This window comes from Mirounga angustirostris, unplaced genomic scaffold (assembly GCF_029215605.1).
Source record: "Mirounga angustirostris isolate CCGP_5_RB_7025 unplaced genomic scaffold, mMirAng1.0.hap1 SCAF_11, whole genome shotgun sequence".
Taxonomy (NCBI): Eukaryota; Metazoa; Chordata; class Mammalia; order Carnivora; family Phocidae; genus Mirounga; species Mirounga angustirostris.
The window spans coordinates 2,956,403-2,973,626 of record NW_026991719.1 but is presented as its reverse complement, the minus strand read 5'-3'; positions in this window follow the sequence as shown (position 1 = coordinate 2,973,626).

Sequence of the window (17,224 nt, the reverse complement as noted above, 5' to 3'; positions counted from 1 at the left end):
GGTATGCTAAATGTCCTCAGGACATTTTCCAGATAAACTTTCGGAAGAGGATCTCATCCCATGGTTAATTTCACTGTCAGAGCCGATTTCCAAAATCAAGCTAAGCATCGGGTCATATTTTTAAAATCAGAGAAATTACAATAGTTTCCTGAAGTTCAGAATATATACAGAAGAGACCTTCCCAGTTCACAAAAGTCATGTTCTGTCTGCTATTAAAACTTCACTTTACTTTAAGAAAGATACAGGACACCCAATTAAACTTGAATTTTAGATAGATAAACCTGAGATCATTTTTAATAGAAATATGTCTCTAAAAATTCTTGGGACATAGTTCTATTAAAGTATTATTCATTGTAGTGTGCAATGCAAATTTAACTGGGCATCCTGAATTTTCCACGATAACCCCATTCCCCCAAAAACAAAACAAAACAAAAAAACAAGAACAAAAAACCCCAAAAACTTTGGTTTACATTGAGCATTGGACTCTATAATGTCAGCTGTCTTGTACTTTCGCTGTCTATTCTGGGGAAACCTTGGTCATTTTCAAGGGGCTTAGTTGCCATCTATAAAAGACATTTCTCAAATATTTGGTACAAGACTATCCTGTTTTGACTATTTAATGAGAATGTGCTCTCTGTGCATGCATTTATCAATGTAAAACATATATACCAGCACTTGACAAATGCAAGCAACCAACCAGAGATATGACTTTATTAAGGTGCATTCTGTGCCCTGCGTATGAAAGTGATGATTTAACTTTAAGGAAAGTTCTGTAGATATTGCAAGTACCCTAGAGAAAACTGCCATCCTTTTGTGCTTGATTTGTGTGCTAACATTGCAAAATATGCAGGGGCACCTAGCTGGCTCAGTCAGCAGAGCATTCAATTCTTGATCTCGAGGTTGTGAGTGCAAGCCCCACAGTGGGGGTAGACCCCCACGCAAACAGTCACAGAGAGAAAACCAAACCAAAACCACCAAGCCAAGAGTCATGACATTCCACTGTCAGAAAACTTCCCCTGCAGGGTCGAGTTCCAGGGACTGTGGGCTTTGCCCGCCCTCCAACGCTGGAACTTTTGTTGACTCTTTCCTCTTAATTCTGTTATCTCAGACACAGCAAAGCAGTCAGAATTGGTTATGTGTTTACGGAGCCCCAACTGCATCAGCCGGTGTCTCCAAAACCTGGGTCACGTGCACAAGACAAACAGCGTCTCTTCATGTTGGGGATTGCATTTTAGCAGAGAAAGTCGGAAAACCAGCAAACATGTACGTGACGAAGTCAAGGTGGTCTCTTTTTTAAAATGCATGATCTTGCATGTCTCGCGTTTCATAACATACCCCAGTCAGAATCACACCTTTCATTTTACTCAAAACCTTTAAACGAATATGCCCTACATCCCATGTTCCTAAAAGTACCTTGCTTTATCTTCACGGAAAGTCCGACATTATTTTACCCTGTTGGCTGCACATATTTCCAATGACACGTTCAGTATCTCAAAAGCCATCATTAAATAGAAAAAGAAAAAGAAAACCACAGCCACCTGCCAGGCTCTCAGTACCCTAGCAGAGAAGGACAGAGTTGTTTTTGTTTTTTTTTTTAAAGATTTTATTTATTTATCTGAGAGAGACAGAGAGCACCTGAGAGGGGGGAGGGTCAGAGGGAGAAGCAGGCTCCCTGCCGAGCAGGGAGCCCGATGCGGGACTCGATCCCGGGACTCCGGGATCATGACCTGAGCCGAAGGCAGTCGCTTAACCAACTGAGCCACCCAGGCGCCCAGGACAGAGTTTTTTAAGTCACATTTTCAGGTAAGAACCAAAGACACTTAGATAATTATGTTGTGAATTTGTATAATATCTAACTTTATCATTAAACACCGTACGGGAAGGGGGATGAGGTCTACTTGCTGGAAAGCGATATGCTGTTGACAACATATAATAGTTGCCGAGCCCATGCACGAGTCCAGGGGTGTGCTGATAATGCCTAGAAGTACCCAGACTCATTACTGTCACCACAAGCCCTTTGATATTTAGATTATTCTCTTTTATTTTCTCATCTGCATTAATGATATAAAAGTGTTCTGTCGTTAAAACTCTAGCCAGAGGCTGAGCTGGGGATAGTCGTTTTTTTATCTGTTGCAAAACCATTTTTTTCTACTTCACCTTTAAAAAAAAAAGTCTCTGATTTAGAATGCCTAAGTCAAAGTTTATTGTCTGCATTCCCCTGTTGCTTTGAGAATGGAGCCATTCATCTTTATGATTAAAAAAAAGTATCCTTTTATATTTGAGAGGAAAAGTAAAGAAGGAACAGATTTTAGGAACTCGATGAAGAATTCCTGAAGAGACCACTTATCCCAAGAAGATATTTATAGGGCGTTAGATGCCCATAGCTTTCCTAGAGAGAAAAAGGATGACTTAGCATTAATTTGGAGTGTTGTGAGTGCAGAGATATATAACATTTTAGGTATTTTAGAGAATTTGTGGAGAACCTATTTTTATTTCAGTGATGATATAGATACACGGTTAATGCATCGATGCACGGTTAATGCATCGATAATAATATTTATAATAATAAATAAGAACGTAACTCTGAGGAGCGATTGAGAGTACAGAAGAAACCATTCTTCCACAGGCACTTTATAGAAATACACCTGCAATTAGCTCGGTGTAATTCCTCAGGCTTGCTGATGGGTTAATCATCAGGATTTTAGGCAATCACATGCTGAGCACTGGACCACGGCTTCTATTTAGATGACCAGAACCACACTTACTTGCTAATGGTGGGTGTATAGATGGACTTATTACTGTAATGTATCCCTGTATCTTTATTACATTCTTTGCTGAACCTCGTTACATTATTACTTGCCTCCCAGGACTCTAGCTCTGTGTTTTTATGGGTTACAATGTTCTCTTACCCATGCGTCACGCTGGCCTCTATGTGTGAACACCCGTCAACCGCTTGCTACATATTGAGAAGAGTTCTACATAAATTATGTAGAATTTCATCCAGAGGAAATATCCTGTCTCATTTCTGTAAATCCAGGTTCTGTCTATGAAGTCTCAGTAACATCCTTTGGCTAAACCCTTGTTTATTTATAAAATGGACATCTTAGAACCTACATCCTAAGATATTTGTGAAGATAAAATGATGTGATAGGAATAGCACACGGCTTGAGGCGTGCTTCATCCTAATCAATCAGGAAATGCAAACGTATCATTATTACTACGTTGACGCTTCTAACGGAAATGAACAAGATTTGGTGATCACAAATTCAATCATCAAAACCCGGAGATGTACACATTGGGAAAAAAGAGGTCTTAGACTTTAAACAAAGTGCCTTCTGCTTTACTTGTTCAAAATATGCCTGATAGGGGCACCTGACCATGGGGCACCTGGGTGGCTCAGTCGGTTAAGCATCCTACTCTTGATTTTGGCTCAGGTCGTGATCTGAGTCATGGGATCAGGCTCCGCGCTGAGCTTGGAGTCTGCTTGTCCCCCTCCCTCTGCTTCTCCCTCATGCTCACGCTCTCTGTCTAAAACAAATAATAAAATATTTAAAAAAGAAAAAAAAAAAGAAAGTATGCCAGGATAGAGTGGTGTAGAATTTCTTCTACCAAAAAACAGCCTGATTGAGGGTTTCCCGTTTGCATGGCTGGAAAGAAGGTCCTATTGTCAAAGGACACAGATTGTCATGCTTGACAGACCAAAGTCATCAGGGTCTCTTTCCCCTGGAATAAGTTTGAGGCTCCATCTCTTTCAAACCATATCCAGAGTATCACCACGGGGAATTTCTACTAGCTAATTGGCGATCCGGAATCCAGAATATCACTTCGAGCAATTCTGTGCCTGCCCCTGACGTCATGATCAATGGCCTCGGTGAAACTTGCACTCCCAGTGCTGATGATTTCGTGTATTGTGATGTGGACAGATGATTACTCAGTCACCTCTTTTCCTCCATCGGGATACGGGGAAAGTGGTTGCCGTACAGAAAAGATTGTTTTGAGAAATAACATAATAGAGATAAATGACTGAAGCATCTCAAACACCTAACAAATATTCAATAAATATTCCTGCAGGGAGTACAAATTCACAAATGACATAATGTGTAGAAGAGAAAAACCAAAAATGTATCATTTTGACTTAAAAGTCAGGATGAATGGGATGTAAAGAAGCAAGCATTTCTGGACGCCCCCAACCCACGAGACGTTATGATTCAAGGAACATAAAGAAAAAATAAACATTCGGGGAGCATTGCATAGTTTTTCTGCATTCTTCATTCCAGCCTGTAGAGTATAACACATTAGTGAGTGTGAACGTTTTCATTTGTAGTAGGACGTCTGGCAAGTCTGTATTTGACTAAAAAGAAGAAGGGTCCAAACTTAGGGAGCTTTGAAGAAAGAGCCTCCCCAAAAGAGAGGAGGAGAGAGGGCGGTGCGTGTCTTTGCAGAGCAGCAGAAGAAGAAGGAACACCAGACTGGTTGGTGGTCTGTCTATTCCGATGGGAGGCTGGGCGATGGGGTTAATGCAGCGCTGTGCCCAGACCACGGGATGGCGGGATCTTGCAGTCTATTCTGAACAGTGTATTAGACACTTGTGGGGTTCCAGTCCTGAGAGACGGGTGACGTGGCATAGAATATCATCCTTTCATGGATGCTTTACAAATAGAACCCAGTGCAGAACACAGGAAGGCAGGGGTCCAACGTTAGCTGTACCAACAGCCCAGAAAGAGCCGATGGCGGGACGCAGAGACAGCAGGTGTCCGAAGTCCGTGGGTTCTGCGTGTCGTTTTCAGCTGGAAGGGATATTGTGCGTGAGAGTCGTTGCTGGTCTGCGTTTTGGGTTTTGTTTTTGTATTTCAAGTATGGACAGAAAAGGAATCAGGCGTGCATTCTAGGTTTTTTTAAAAGATTTTATTAATTTATTTGAGAGAGAATGAGAGAGAGAGCAGGAAGGTGGGGCAGAGGGAGAGGGAGAAGCAGGCTCCCCACGGAGCAGGGAGCCCGATGCGGGTCTCGATCCCAGGATCCTGGGATCATGACCTGGGCTGAAGGCAGATGCTTAACCGACTTGAGCCACCCAGGCGCCCCTAATTCAGAGTTCGGAGCACATGAGCGTTGAATATGTCCCATTGACGTTGGGGAAACGAAGAGATCCATTTGACCATGTGGGCTTTGCCATTGGCTTTATTTGTCCAAGAAGAAGCAGGTGTGAGGATGAGAACTATGGGAGTATGGAGTTCTCCAGATGGAGATGGTCCTACAACCTCCCGCGGAGTCTGAGCGTCGTTACTCAAAGGAAGGGTCCATAGCCACACGTGAGACTCTCTGATTGTTGAGCTCATAACCGGGACGAAAGGCCCTGGAGGAGGAAGATTTGTATCAGATCCCCCTGAGAAGCCTGGAAACGCAACCCCACAGAACATCGCTGGGTCTGGTCTGATCGGACAGACGATGAGGAGCAAGGCATCCAGAGGACGTGGACAAGATCCATCCTAGAACAAACACTGGATTATGCTAAACAAATCTAGAAATCTCTGCTCCATCAGGAAAACATAATTAAACAGCCACATGTGTATTGATGGCATATTATGAAGCTGTTAAATTAAAACCAGCCTCTTCTAATCACAACATGTGGAAAAAATATTTGTCCTCCTGGTAAAAAATTCTTAGAAAACAGTGGGTTTATGCTGTAACAACATTAGGTGACATACAGGAAGATCTGAATTATTCCTGAAATTGCTTATAACATACTGGAAGAAAATACAAGAAAATATGAAAATAATTGCTTCTAAGCAGTAGGCATAAAAGGCTGTGTTTTCTTCTTTGTTTCTGCGTTTCTTTACTTTTCACAACTATTTTGTATCTCACCATACATTTCAGTGTAAAAAGGATGAATTCCTCACAACTATGCTCCTTGAAATATGCTTCCACATTTATGAAAAAAAAAAAAACACATTCAAACGCATAGCTCACACATGTTAAAATGAAGACAGCTGATGCATGACTAAAAATGAAAAAAAAAAAAAAAAACCCACAAACCCAAGACTGAACTAGAAAAGAAAAGGTCATTGTGTCCTTGGGTGCAGACACCTTTAATCCAGGTCAGTGGAGATTTTGAAGGAAAAGAACCACGGTAGATACTGGGATGTTCCTAACTCACAATCCGCTTTCTGTGGGACGAAGAGGCGTTATCTACACGTACGCTTTTCCCGTGACCTCACGGCACTCAATCCTTATGTCCTGGCTTTAGAGTAATGAGTTGGATGGATGGCGTTGTAATTAGGGAAATGCTTCCCCTTCCTTCCTCCAATTACAGTAATTACACAATTTTCTTTTCACACATTATATTCTTGCCTGGATGCCCTTAGCAAGGAAATGGTGCTATGCCTCATGTGTCTCTCCCCATTGATTGAAATAGGTTGAATGGGCAGATTTTATCCTCTCTCAGAAACAGACAGGATTGGAGCTTCCAGGAAAGAGTCCGGGGAATAATCAGTCATGCTAATGAGAGATAGCTGAGGTCCCATTCTACAGATGATCCTTCTGCTGCGGCCATGTGTCCTGCCTGGCAAATCGATGTTGAGTTTGTTTGCTTCGGTGTTTGCATTGATGCAGGCTTCCCGATCACCAGAGCTTGTCTGTATGAACGGCAAACACCTGTTTATAAATATGAGGTCACAAAATGAAAACAGGTCTTTCCTATACAGACAATGGCGGCAGAACACCCTTTCCTCCTCTTCAGGCCCCCAAAAAGCTCCAATTTTTTTCTTCTCTGCTAAGTCTAGATTCTCATCGTCTCAAACTTAGGCATGTGCTCGTCCGAGTAGACTGTTCTAGCAAGTGGAAAATTGGTTTCCAAATTGAGGCCTTTGTGAACTTTGCTGTTTTTCTTACCCCTTCACGTCCGAGGCGGGATGAGCACATACGTTTTGCCACCCTGTGCATATCTTGCCTCTTCTGAATCGTGCCTATATGTTAGACTGTGACCATATTCCTAATGCATATTTTAGGGATGAAAATGGACTTGTACTCCTGCTTTTGTAATTACCCCCAAGGCAATTTCAGGAATATCAAAAGGATTATGTGAAACTCATTCTCATCGGACTGGCTGCCTTATTTAGAATGGTAAAATTAAGAAATCATATTACCTATTCATATATCTGTCTTACCCTTAAAATGTGTGCTTAGTTTTGTATTGAGTATCTTTTAAGTTTTCTTGGTGACCTACCTCTCTTAACTTGAAGTAAGTTTCTATTTCATTTAACTTGGTCATCATCAGCCAATGATTCACAAAGCATCTGTTGAAAAGGTTCTCTTATATGTATGAACAATTAATTTTCCCCGGTTATTCTCCTTTAAACCAATAGACTCTTCCTTCAGTAACTGAAACTCTTTTCTCCCCCTGAAAACATCACTAAGAGTATTCTTGAATGTCATTTCATGTTGGACAGAGGTATTAATAAAGACATGTAAACACAGACACACATCGGTGACGTTGAAATTACTGGTAGACACCTTATGTCTACACGTAGTCTCACCTGTGGATGTGGGGTTCAGCCAGGAAATTAATAACATGCATGAAAAACAGCCAGAAAGAAAAAGCTTAAAGAGTATGTATATGTGTAGTGAGGAATGGGTTTATTTTACCTTTCAAACTGAATTATTGTTCTGTTGTCATGGAAAACCAGCAAAAGTTGTTTCTAAATGTCCAGTTCCCACCTGGACATAACCAATTACAGTAATTACACAATTTTCTCTTCACACATTATATTCTTGCCTGGATGCCCTTAGCAAGGAAATAGTGCTATGCCTCATGTGTCTCTCCCCATTGATTGAAATTCCTATTTGCTATAAAAAAATTTGGGAAATTAATAGGGGCTTTGGGGAATCAGAAAAGCTTTTGGAGAAAAAAGCTCTTATAGAATCATACGGTAATTTTTTTTTTTCCCCAAAGACCTACGATGCTATTAATCATATGTGTTAGCTGGGTTTCACATCATTTAGAAAGTACAGCAAAGAAATCATATTTTATAAATATTGTGAAACGAATTTCATACAGCCAGGGCGAGGGAAGTAACCTGTTTGGTGGGGGGGTAGGGGTGGAGATGAATATCACCACTTATACATCTTTAAGATATTTCCAGCTGTCCTTTTGGTTCCTTCTTCAGAAGCTAAAAGACCTAAACATCTCATAAACACCATGTAGGATGTAATGGTGACTTTGCCGGGGGGAAAAGTAGAAATGTCCATAGCCCAGAGCTCAACTTAATGGACGCATGAGAAGATCTCCCAGTCTGTGGCTGAGACAGTGAGCAAACCCGTGAAGGGCAGGAATCAGGACATCTGGAGTACTCATTCCAGTACTCGCTGGTACCAGGGGGTCTCGTCAGCCATTGATGATGAGAAAGGGGTGCATGAGGAACCTCCTCTGTAGCAGGTGGGGTCACGGACATGTTCATCTGCTCGATTGTGGGAATCCATTCCCAGGGGACATGTAGATTGGGACATCACCTCATGCACCCTACACACACACTGTTTTCATTTGTCAATTTTACGTCAATAAAGCTGGGCAGGGAAGGAGGAAGGTGGGAAAGGAGGGGGGAAGGAAGGAAAACGAGGAAGGAAACGAGCATGCTTTTTTTTTTTTGTATTTTTTTATTCTTATGTTAATCCCCATACATTACATCATTAGTTTTAGATGAAGTGTTCCAAGATTCATTGTTTATGCATAACACCCAGTGCTCCATGCAGAACGTGCCCTCCTCAATACCCACCACCAGGCTAACCCATCCTCCCACCCCCCTCCCCTCTAGAACCCTGTTTGTTTTTCAGAGTCCATCGTCTCTCATGGTTCGTCTACCCCTCCGATTTCCCCCCCTTCATTCTTCCCCTCCTGCTATCTTCTTCTTCTTCTTCTTTTTTTTCTTAACATATATTGCATTATTTGTTTCAGAGGTACAGATCTGAGATTCAACAGTCTTGCACAATTCACAGCGCTTACCGGAGCACATACCCTCCCCAGTGTCTATCACCCAGTCACCCCATCCCTCCCACCCCACCCCCCACTCCAGCAACCCTCAGTTGGTTTCCTGCAATTAAGAATTCACGAGCATGCTTTTTATGACAGAGGAAGCATTAGCCCCGACGACTGGCTGCTCTTGGAGGGATTGTTCCGTTTGTTCTCAGTGACCTCACTGGGTGTCTTCACCCACTCCCTGCAGGACACGGTTCTACACCCTGGTAGACCTTACGGCTGGGAAGGTCTTGCAGTTTAGCGGAAAACACATGTACAGAAGATGATCTCATCTTGCTTTGAACTCTTTCTGTGGGATGCCTGTGTCTCCCCCCACCGCTGACAAATCAGAACATGATAAAGGTTACCCATTACACTTTATCATTTTATTTATTTTTTTTAAGATTTTATTTATTTACTTGGCGGGGGAGAGAGAGCATGAGCAGGGAAAGAGAGAGGAAGAGGGAGAAGCAGACTCCACGCTGAGTGAGGAGCGGGATGCGGGACTCGATCCCAGGACCCTGGGATCATAACCCGAGCCAAAGGCAGACGCTTAACTCACTGAGCCACCCAGGCGCCCCTCACTTTATCATTTTAGACACAAAATAAGCTGGGTTGGGTTTCCTAGCTTCACACTTTAACTTAAGCCAGTAAACCTTTTAGATTCTATCATACCAGGAATGCATTTCCATATTGTCTGCTTCCCTCCTTTCGTCTCATTTAGCCTCACTTTATCTAAAAACGCATATATTGAACTTATAATTTACTAATACGTTTATTGTATAATTGACACATCACAATTTATGTTGTGGTGTTTAAACCATACTGTAATTTATTGATTATCATAAATAATATATAAGTATGTCAATTAAATTAATTTTATGTTTATAATACATAAAATATATATTTAAATTATATATAAATATATGATAACATATTACATTGTATATATTTCTCTAGTACATAAACTATAACATATACTTATGCAATTGTATAATATATATTTATGCAATTATATATGTTTCTATAGTATATACACTATAATATGTATTTATGAAATTTCACAAGCCTCTGTACATATATGTACATTTGTATGTGTACTTGTGCACATGGTACAAATACAAAATACAATATATTTTATAAAAATGTAAAATAATATGTATTAGAAAATGTGTGAAAAAAGTAAAGTAGAACTTCTTGATTTGATGTTATACATAATTTCTTCAGTTAGTCTTGTAGCCTTTTCAGGTTCAAACTACTATATCCCAAGTTTCTTTTAATTTTATTTTTAAGTAACCTCTACACCCAGCGTGGGGCTCGAACTCACGATCCTGAGATTAAGAGTCGCATGCTCTTCTGATGGAGCCAGCCAGGTGCCCCCTAAGTCCCAAGTTTTAACGAGAGGTCAGACAATGTACACAAGGAAGTATTTATGCTTCTCCAGTTGTCCAATGGGAAAGTTCTTCTTCCTATAAATAACAAAATTAACATATGCATTCCTACCAATCCAACCTGCCCCGATACGAGAGTTCTTTATTCTTGTAGCTTTATGCTTCAGTAAAGGCTGTCGAGGAAATGTGATGAGTATCTCAGAAAAATGCATCATTTCGTGTATAGTTTTGGTTACGTGGAAACAGTAAAAGGAAATTATACATTTAGAAGAAATCTTTTAAAAATATGTGAGATGGGGCGCCTGGGTGGCTCAGTTGGTTAAGCGACTGCCTTCAGCTCAGGTCATGATCCCGGAGTCCCTGGATCGAGTCCCACATTGGGCTCCCTGCTCGGCAGGGAGTCTGCTTCTCCCTCTGACTCTCCCCCCTCTCATGTGCTCTCTCTCATTCTCTCTCACACAAATAAATAAATAAAATCTTTAAAAAAAAATATGTGAGATGATGAACAATACACTAAAATGCATAATTCTTTAAAAAGGCCCGTTGGAGATTATGCCTTGAAAAAGTAATGTTCATTTGGCACCAATGAAATGTCATGCTTACTTAATATGATGAATCTTTAAGTACAATTAATTTGTTAATGACATTTGGAAATATTTTACTAGAATAGGAGCATTATCGCTTGGATGTTTTCCAATATCAGAACTCAGTGCAGCCAGTATAAGACAAATCTTCCCTTAAAAAAAAAAAAGAAAGAAAGAAATTATAATCCATGTGTTCTAATGAGAATCATCTTAGAACTTAATATTGTATACGGCTGAATTTCATTGTCACAAAGAGGAAATGAAAGATGGGCAAAAGACACGTTTTTTAAAAAGTACTTTATTGATTTGTCAGCCTCAAATAATAAATGTGTATGATAGAGAAAACTTGAGAAGTGTAGGAGCAGATAAGGTAAGCAAACAGTTCACTCCTAACACACACCATAGAGTCTATCCCTTGCTAATGGTGCACTGAACTTCCTTTTATACTTTTCTATGAACGTGTACATGGTGTAATACAATTATATGTAACAGTAGGTAAGGTGTCCTGCATTATATTTGCTTGCCCCATGTTGATCTCTGTCATCCTTCTGTCTGTTCATCTACCTACCTGTTGTTTATCCATCTCATTTATGATTTATGTATCTCTCTATTATCTGTATCTGTGTGTCATCTATCATCTATAGCTATATTTATGTATACCTACCTACTATCTATGATCTATCATTTATCTTTCTATGATCCATCCATCCATCTATATCTGTTTGTGTATGTATCCATCCATCCATTCATCCATCTATACTATCTCTCTATCTATCCATCCATCCATTCTACCACTCACACATCCATCCATCCATCCATCATCCATCCATCCATCCATTATCCACCCACCCACCTATCCATCTGTGTATCTATCATTTATCTATCTATGATCTGTCCATCCATCTATCATATCTATCATTTATCTATTTATGATATATCCACCCATCCATCATATCTATCTATCTGTCGTCTATCCATCCATCCATCCATCCATCCATCCATCCATCCATCCATCCATTCATCTATCTATTGTCTGTTAATCAAAATGTCCTTTATGTACATTTAAAATGTACATATATCTTATTTTTATATGTACACAACTTTGACACTCAGAACTTATCACTTATCTGAAAAGAGACTTCATTCCTTCTTGTCTCAAGTATTTCCACGTGTTATTGTTACTTTTGTATTCCTAAAATACAAGCTTTCTCTCATCATAGTCCCTTGGTCAGAATCATTCAATATTTTTTTATTATTCCAAAACAAAAATTTATTCTTATGTGGATCCGCACTATTTTTCCAAACTCATGTTTGGCTAATTACTGTAGGTTATACAGCTTGGGTGTAGAATTTCTAACAAGAACTGTCTTATTAGTGGGTTCTAAACACTTGGCTTCTAAACACTGTTGGTGGCATAGTGCGGGGTCATTTATGCTCTTTGTTATTGATCACCTATTGGTTTAGTCCTTGCAATGACAAGTCAGGGTCTTGTCTCCAGCCCATTAGCTTCTGGACGTCAACAGGCTCACCAGTGTATACCTGTTTGATGGAGAAATCTCATCTTTGGTGTTATGTGTGCTGAGATGAGGAGAGGGGGCAGTTTGGGAAGCACTGAGTTAGGAACAAGTTTTTTTCTGATTGAATAATCACCAGGAACACAATAATGCCACTAAGATAAGAGAACTTTTATTTCTTATGCAAGGCTTCCACACTGACAGAAGAGATCCATGGTGTGGGAACCCAGGGTTCTTCTCTTTTGCTGTTCTGCCTTCCCCACACCTAGACTTTACCTGCTTGCATATTCTGAGATGCTCACTTCACTGTCTTTCTGCTGCCAGGAAGGAATTGGCCCGTGCACCAGGCATTTGCCCACACATCCAGTCAACGGCTTTCCGGGAGCTTCTTGCCTCCCCTTTTGCTCGTGCCTTCCCTTGCATGACCCACACCTAGCTGCAAGGAAAGCTGAACAGTAGTGTCCTTTCAACAGCCCCAGATCCAGCTTAAGACACGGAAGGATTATTGTTTTATTCTGCTTTGTTTCTTTTTGTTTCCCTAAAGAAAAAAATTAAGGGGACCCATTCGTCGATCTATACCATATCTGCAAATGACCCAGCACAGAGATATGGATGCAAAGGTTTTGCAGATGAATCAACCAAGGATTTAAGAGACTAGCTTGTAGAAAACTCTCAGTTTGAGTTCGCGCTAGTAAGAATAAGACTATAATGTGTTTTTATGAGAAAGTAGAACTACCGCCCGTTTTTTTTTTTTTTTTTAAGAAAATAGACTTCCATATAAAATGGAATTATTTACAAAGCAAAGTCACAGAGCCTATGTGTCTCTGTCTCTAATCTCTAGAGGGCCTAGGGAGGCCAGCACTGTGTGTTAGCATGGACAGTAGACTGCTGGAGCTCTTCTGAGTCCATTGATGTCAAACCACCATTGCCTGCCACGCAGAATGATAATAGGCTGGGTTGGCTTATGCTCAATGCAGACTTCCAACACCGCACTCGAATACAGATGTAAAATATGAGAACACACTGGAGGGCCAGAAAATATTCCAGGCCACAAAGGGAGGCCAATGGAACCGTTTTTCGGGGTTAATAGGTCTCCCTGTGACTTTTTCAGTGGGTAACCCTAACAATAGAGCAAACTATAGCCATGTTTCACAGTGGGAGATTCTAATGCCTCCATTCTCTTACAGAAGATTGATCAAAATGACTTATTTTGACTTAATGAGTCGAAGATTATAGAGTTCTTGAAACATAGGAAAGCCTTGTCTTGTACTAAAGCTTTAAAGTCCCATTACGTTTCGATGTTTCACTGGTATAAGTTTTAAAATTAAGCCCGTTCAATATTCTCTGCTACTCGATACCCTTATATAAAGTAAAATGTGTAAGAAATCATGGGCAATTAACTATTCACATATAGAGTTGAGAGTCAAGGATCCCTTTGGAAAGAAATCTCCAGATTATCTCTCTACCAAAAAATACAGTTGAACATACACACGTTTTCTGTACAATTTAAAGGGGCTTACTGACAAATCCATATCTTTCCATAAAATCAGGCAGAACTGGGTTTCTACAGAGCTGCACTTTCTAAATTTCATCAAGCTCATAGGCAACAGCGTGCTCCCATGATGCCCTCACGGCATCATCAAGACCGAATGAAATAACTTCAAAAATCCTTACCTACTGTGATTCAGACATTATTTTTAAAATTCTTATTTCCCTCTGTAATTGTTTTCCTTGCAAGAATTTAACCCCTTTTTTGAGATTCTTGGCCTTGTCTCTGTCTCCAACTCGGCCTTAATTTTATTAACCAATAGCGCTTGATAATGACGCGTGAATATTTATTGTAGCTCTATTATGAACATTTCCTGCCAACTCAAATTCCACATATCCAGGGAACCAGACATGAAGTCAGTTTGAATCTGGTCAGGATATATAAATGATCAAACTACTCTGAGTAGGTAACATTCCTCACTTTTTTTTAAAGATCTATTTATTTTAGAGAAAGTGTGTGAGTATGAGATGGGGGAGGGGCAGAGGGAGAGGGAAAGATGATCTAAAGCAGACCCCGCACTGAGCTCAGAGACAAACGCGGAACTCGATCCCATGACCCCGAGACCATGACATGAGCAGAAATCAAGAGTCAGATGCTTGACTGACTGAGCCACCCGGGTGGGCCCACTTCCCCGCCCCTCCGCCATGTAAAAGGTAATCAAAATGAGAAAAAGCCAACCGGAAAAGGTTACCTACTGTATGACTCCAACTCTAGGACATTGTGGAAGAGGCACAACTAGGGAGACAGTAAAATGACCAGCGGATACCAGGGGTTAGGAGCGGAGGGAGGCATGAAGAGGCAAAACATAGAGCATTCCTGGGACAGGAAAACTATTCTTTATGATACTGTAATATATATATATATATATATATATATATATATATATAATGATACTGTAATCTTTATTATGATAGTGTAATATTATGTTACTATAATATACCATCACACTATATTGATACTTATAATACTACACGTAATGATACATGTCATTCTGCGTTCATGCAGACCCACTGCTTATGATACTTTATGATACATGTCATTCTGCTTATGATACTTTGATCCATTTCATTCAGCATTCATCCCACCCAGAGTGCATACAACACCAAGCCTACACCTTGATGTAAAGTATGGATTCTTGGTGATGGTAATGTGTCCATGCAGATTTATCAGTTGTACCAAATGCACCATCTGGTCGGGATGTGGATAATGCAGGAAAAGCTGTGCATGATTGGGGGCAGGTGGGGGGGGGGTTGGGAAATCTCTGCACCTTCTTCTCAATTTTGCTGTAAACCTACAATTAGGCCTTTAAAAAAACTAAACTTGTAATAGTGTAAAGAGATAACACGTCAGGCCACCCTAGCAGGTATCCATGTGTTCTCCCTACGACACTTAACTTCAAATGGGGTCAGCCTTGCTTTAACATTGAGAGGGAGACAGAGAGAGAACTCAGGGTGAAAGATGCCTTGTCATAGGACCATTTGCATCTTGTACATCATAAACCCTCTACCAGAACCATCTACGTTCCACCTGCTGAGGAGTAGCCTGTTCATGTGTTGCTTTCCACATAAGACTTTTCATTTCTCTGACTTGTCTGTCTACCTTCTTGCAGAGGGCACAAAGCCAGTATGCAGGGATTTTGTCCCACCTTGCGAGACGTACCATGATAAGAAGCCTAATTAGCAAAAGACACACACATTGATGTATGTGCATGCGTGTGTATGCATAGAGAGACATGCATATGTGTACCCTGCATATGGATCTGTGTGGGGATGCGCTGGGATATACACGGTTCTCCACCTTGAAACATCCTCTTCTGTGACACAGGAAGATTTGTGTGTGCCAAGTTTTGACTTTACACATGCTTTGCTCTTTTTTTTTTTTTTAAAGATTTTATTTATTTATTTGACAGAGAGAGACAAAGCGAGAGAAGGAACACAAGCAGGGGGAGTGGGAGAGGGAGAAGCCGGCTTAAGCGTCTGCCTTCGGCTCAGGTCATGATCCCGGGGTCCTGGGATCATGCTTTGCTCTTTTGATGGTCTTGCCCCGGAAAAGCCACAGGTACAAAAGACTAAAGCAAGAGATGTTCCGTAATTATCACAAATGAGTTCAGAGATTGAAATGAAGCAGCTAGAGATTAACTGCTTGACGGGAAAGAGATGTCACCTCTACCCCAAAACATCCAAACTGAATATAAACAAAGATGATGTTTTTTATGAGAGTCTTTTGGAATTTTTTTTTTTTTTTTTTTTCCTGTTTAGGAAACTTCTTTGAGCAAAATCACTTTCAGGGAACTGATGTCTAAATGACATTGTCAATATCACCACAAAATTGTACAATTAAATTTGCTTTGCAGACAAGTTCATGCAATTTACCTACCCCATGATCTCTGCTTCATAAATTATATGCCTCCCTTCTCTCTTCTGAGGTTCATTGTGAAATAACCAAACATAAAATACAATTTTAAGCTAGTCAACATACTTTATCAGCTTTTGAATTATGCCACATACGGTGTACTCTGTCTTTTCTTTTTTTTTTTTTTTTAAAGATTTTATTTATTTATTTGAGAGAGAGAGAGCGCACATGAGAGGGGGGAGGGTCAGAGGGAGAAGCAGACCCCCCGCTGAGCAGGGAGCCCGATGCGGGACTCGATCCCGGGACTCCAGGATCATGACCTGAGCCGAAGGCAGTCGCTTAACCAGCTGAGCCACCCAGGCACCCTACTCTGCCTTTTCTAAAATGAAGATATCAAAAAATGGAATAAGGTAGTTTTTATAGCAGACGGCCAACTTTTAAATTAGAAAAATAGGTCATATGCATTCTCTTATAGGAAAACCACAAATATATATGCTCATTTCATAACCTTAAGTATAGGAAATAAATTTCTTATCATTCCTCAATTTTACAGCTATGGAATTAAAATCCAGAAAAAACAAATAGCTCCTTAAGGGTGAAACAGCTAATAAATGTCAGGGCCAGGCATGAAGCTGAAATGATTGGCCCACGTATACTAATTTTCCATGAACTAGGTATTTAAGTTTTAAAATGTTATCTGTGTGAATATAGTGTTTGCTATATAGGACTGTATTTATAAATTCCGAAATCTAAGCTATCGAACCTCTGGAATTAGTTTTTATAATTTAGACAATTAGAGAAAGTCTTAAAAATTGTATTACAAACCA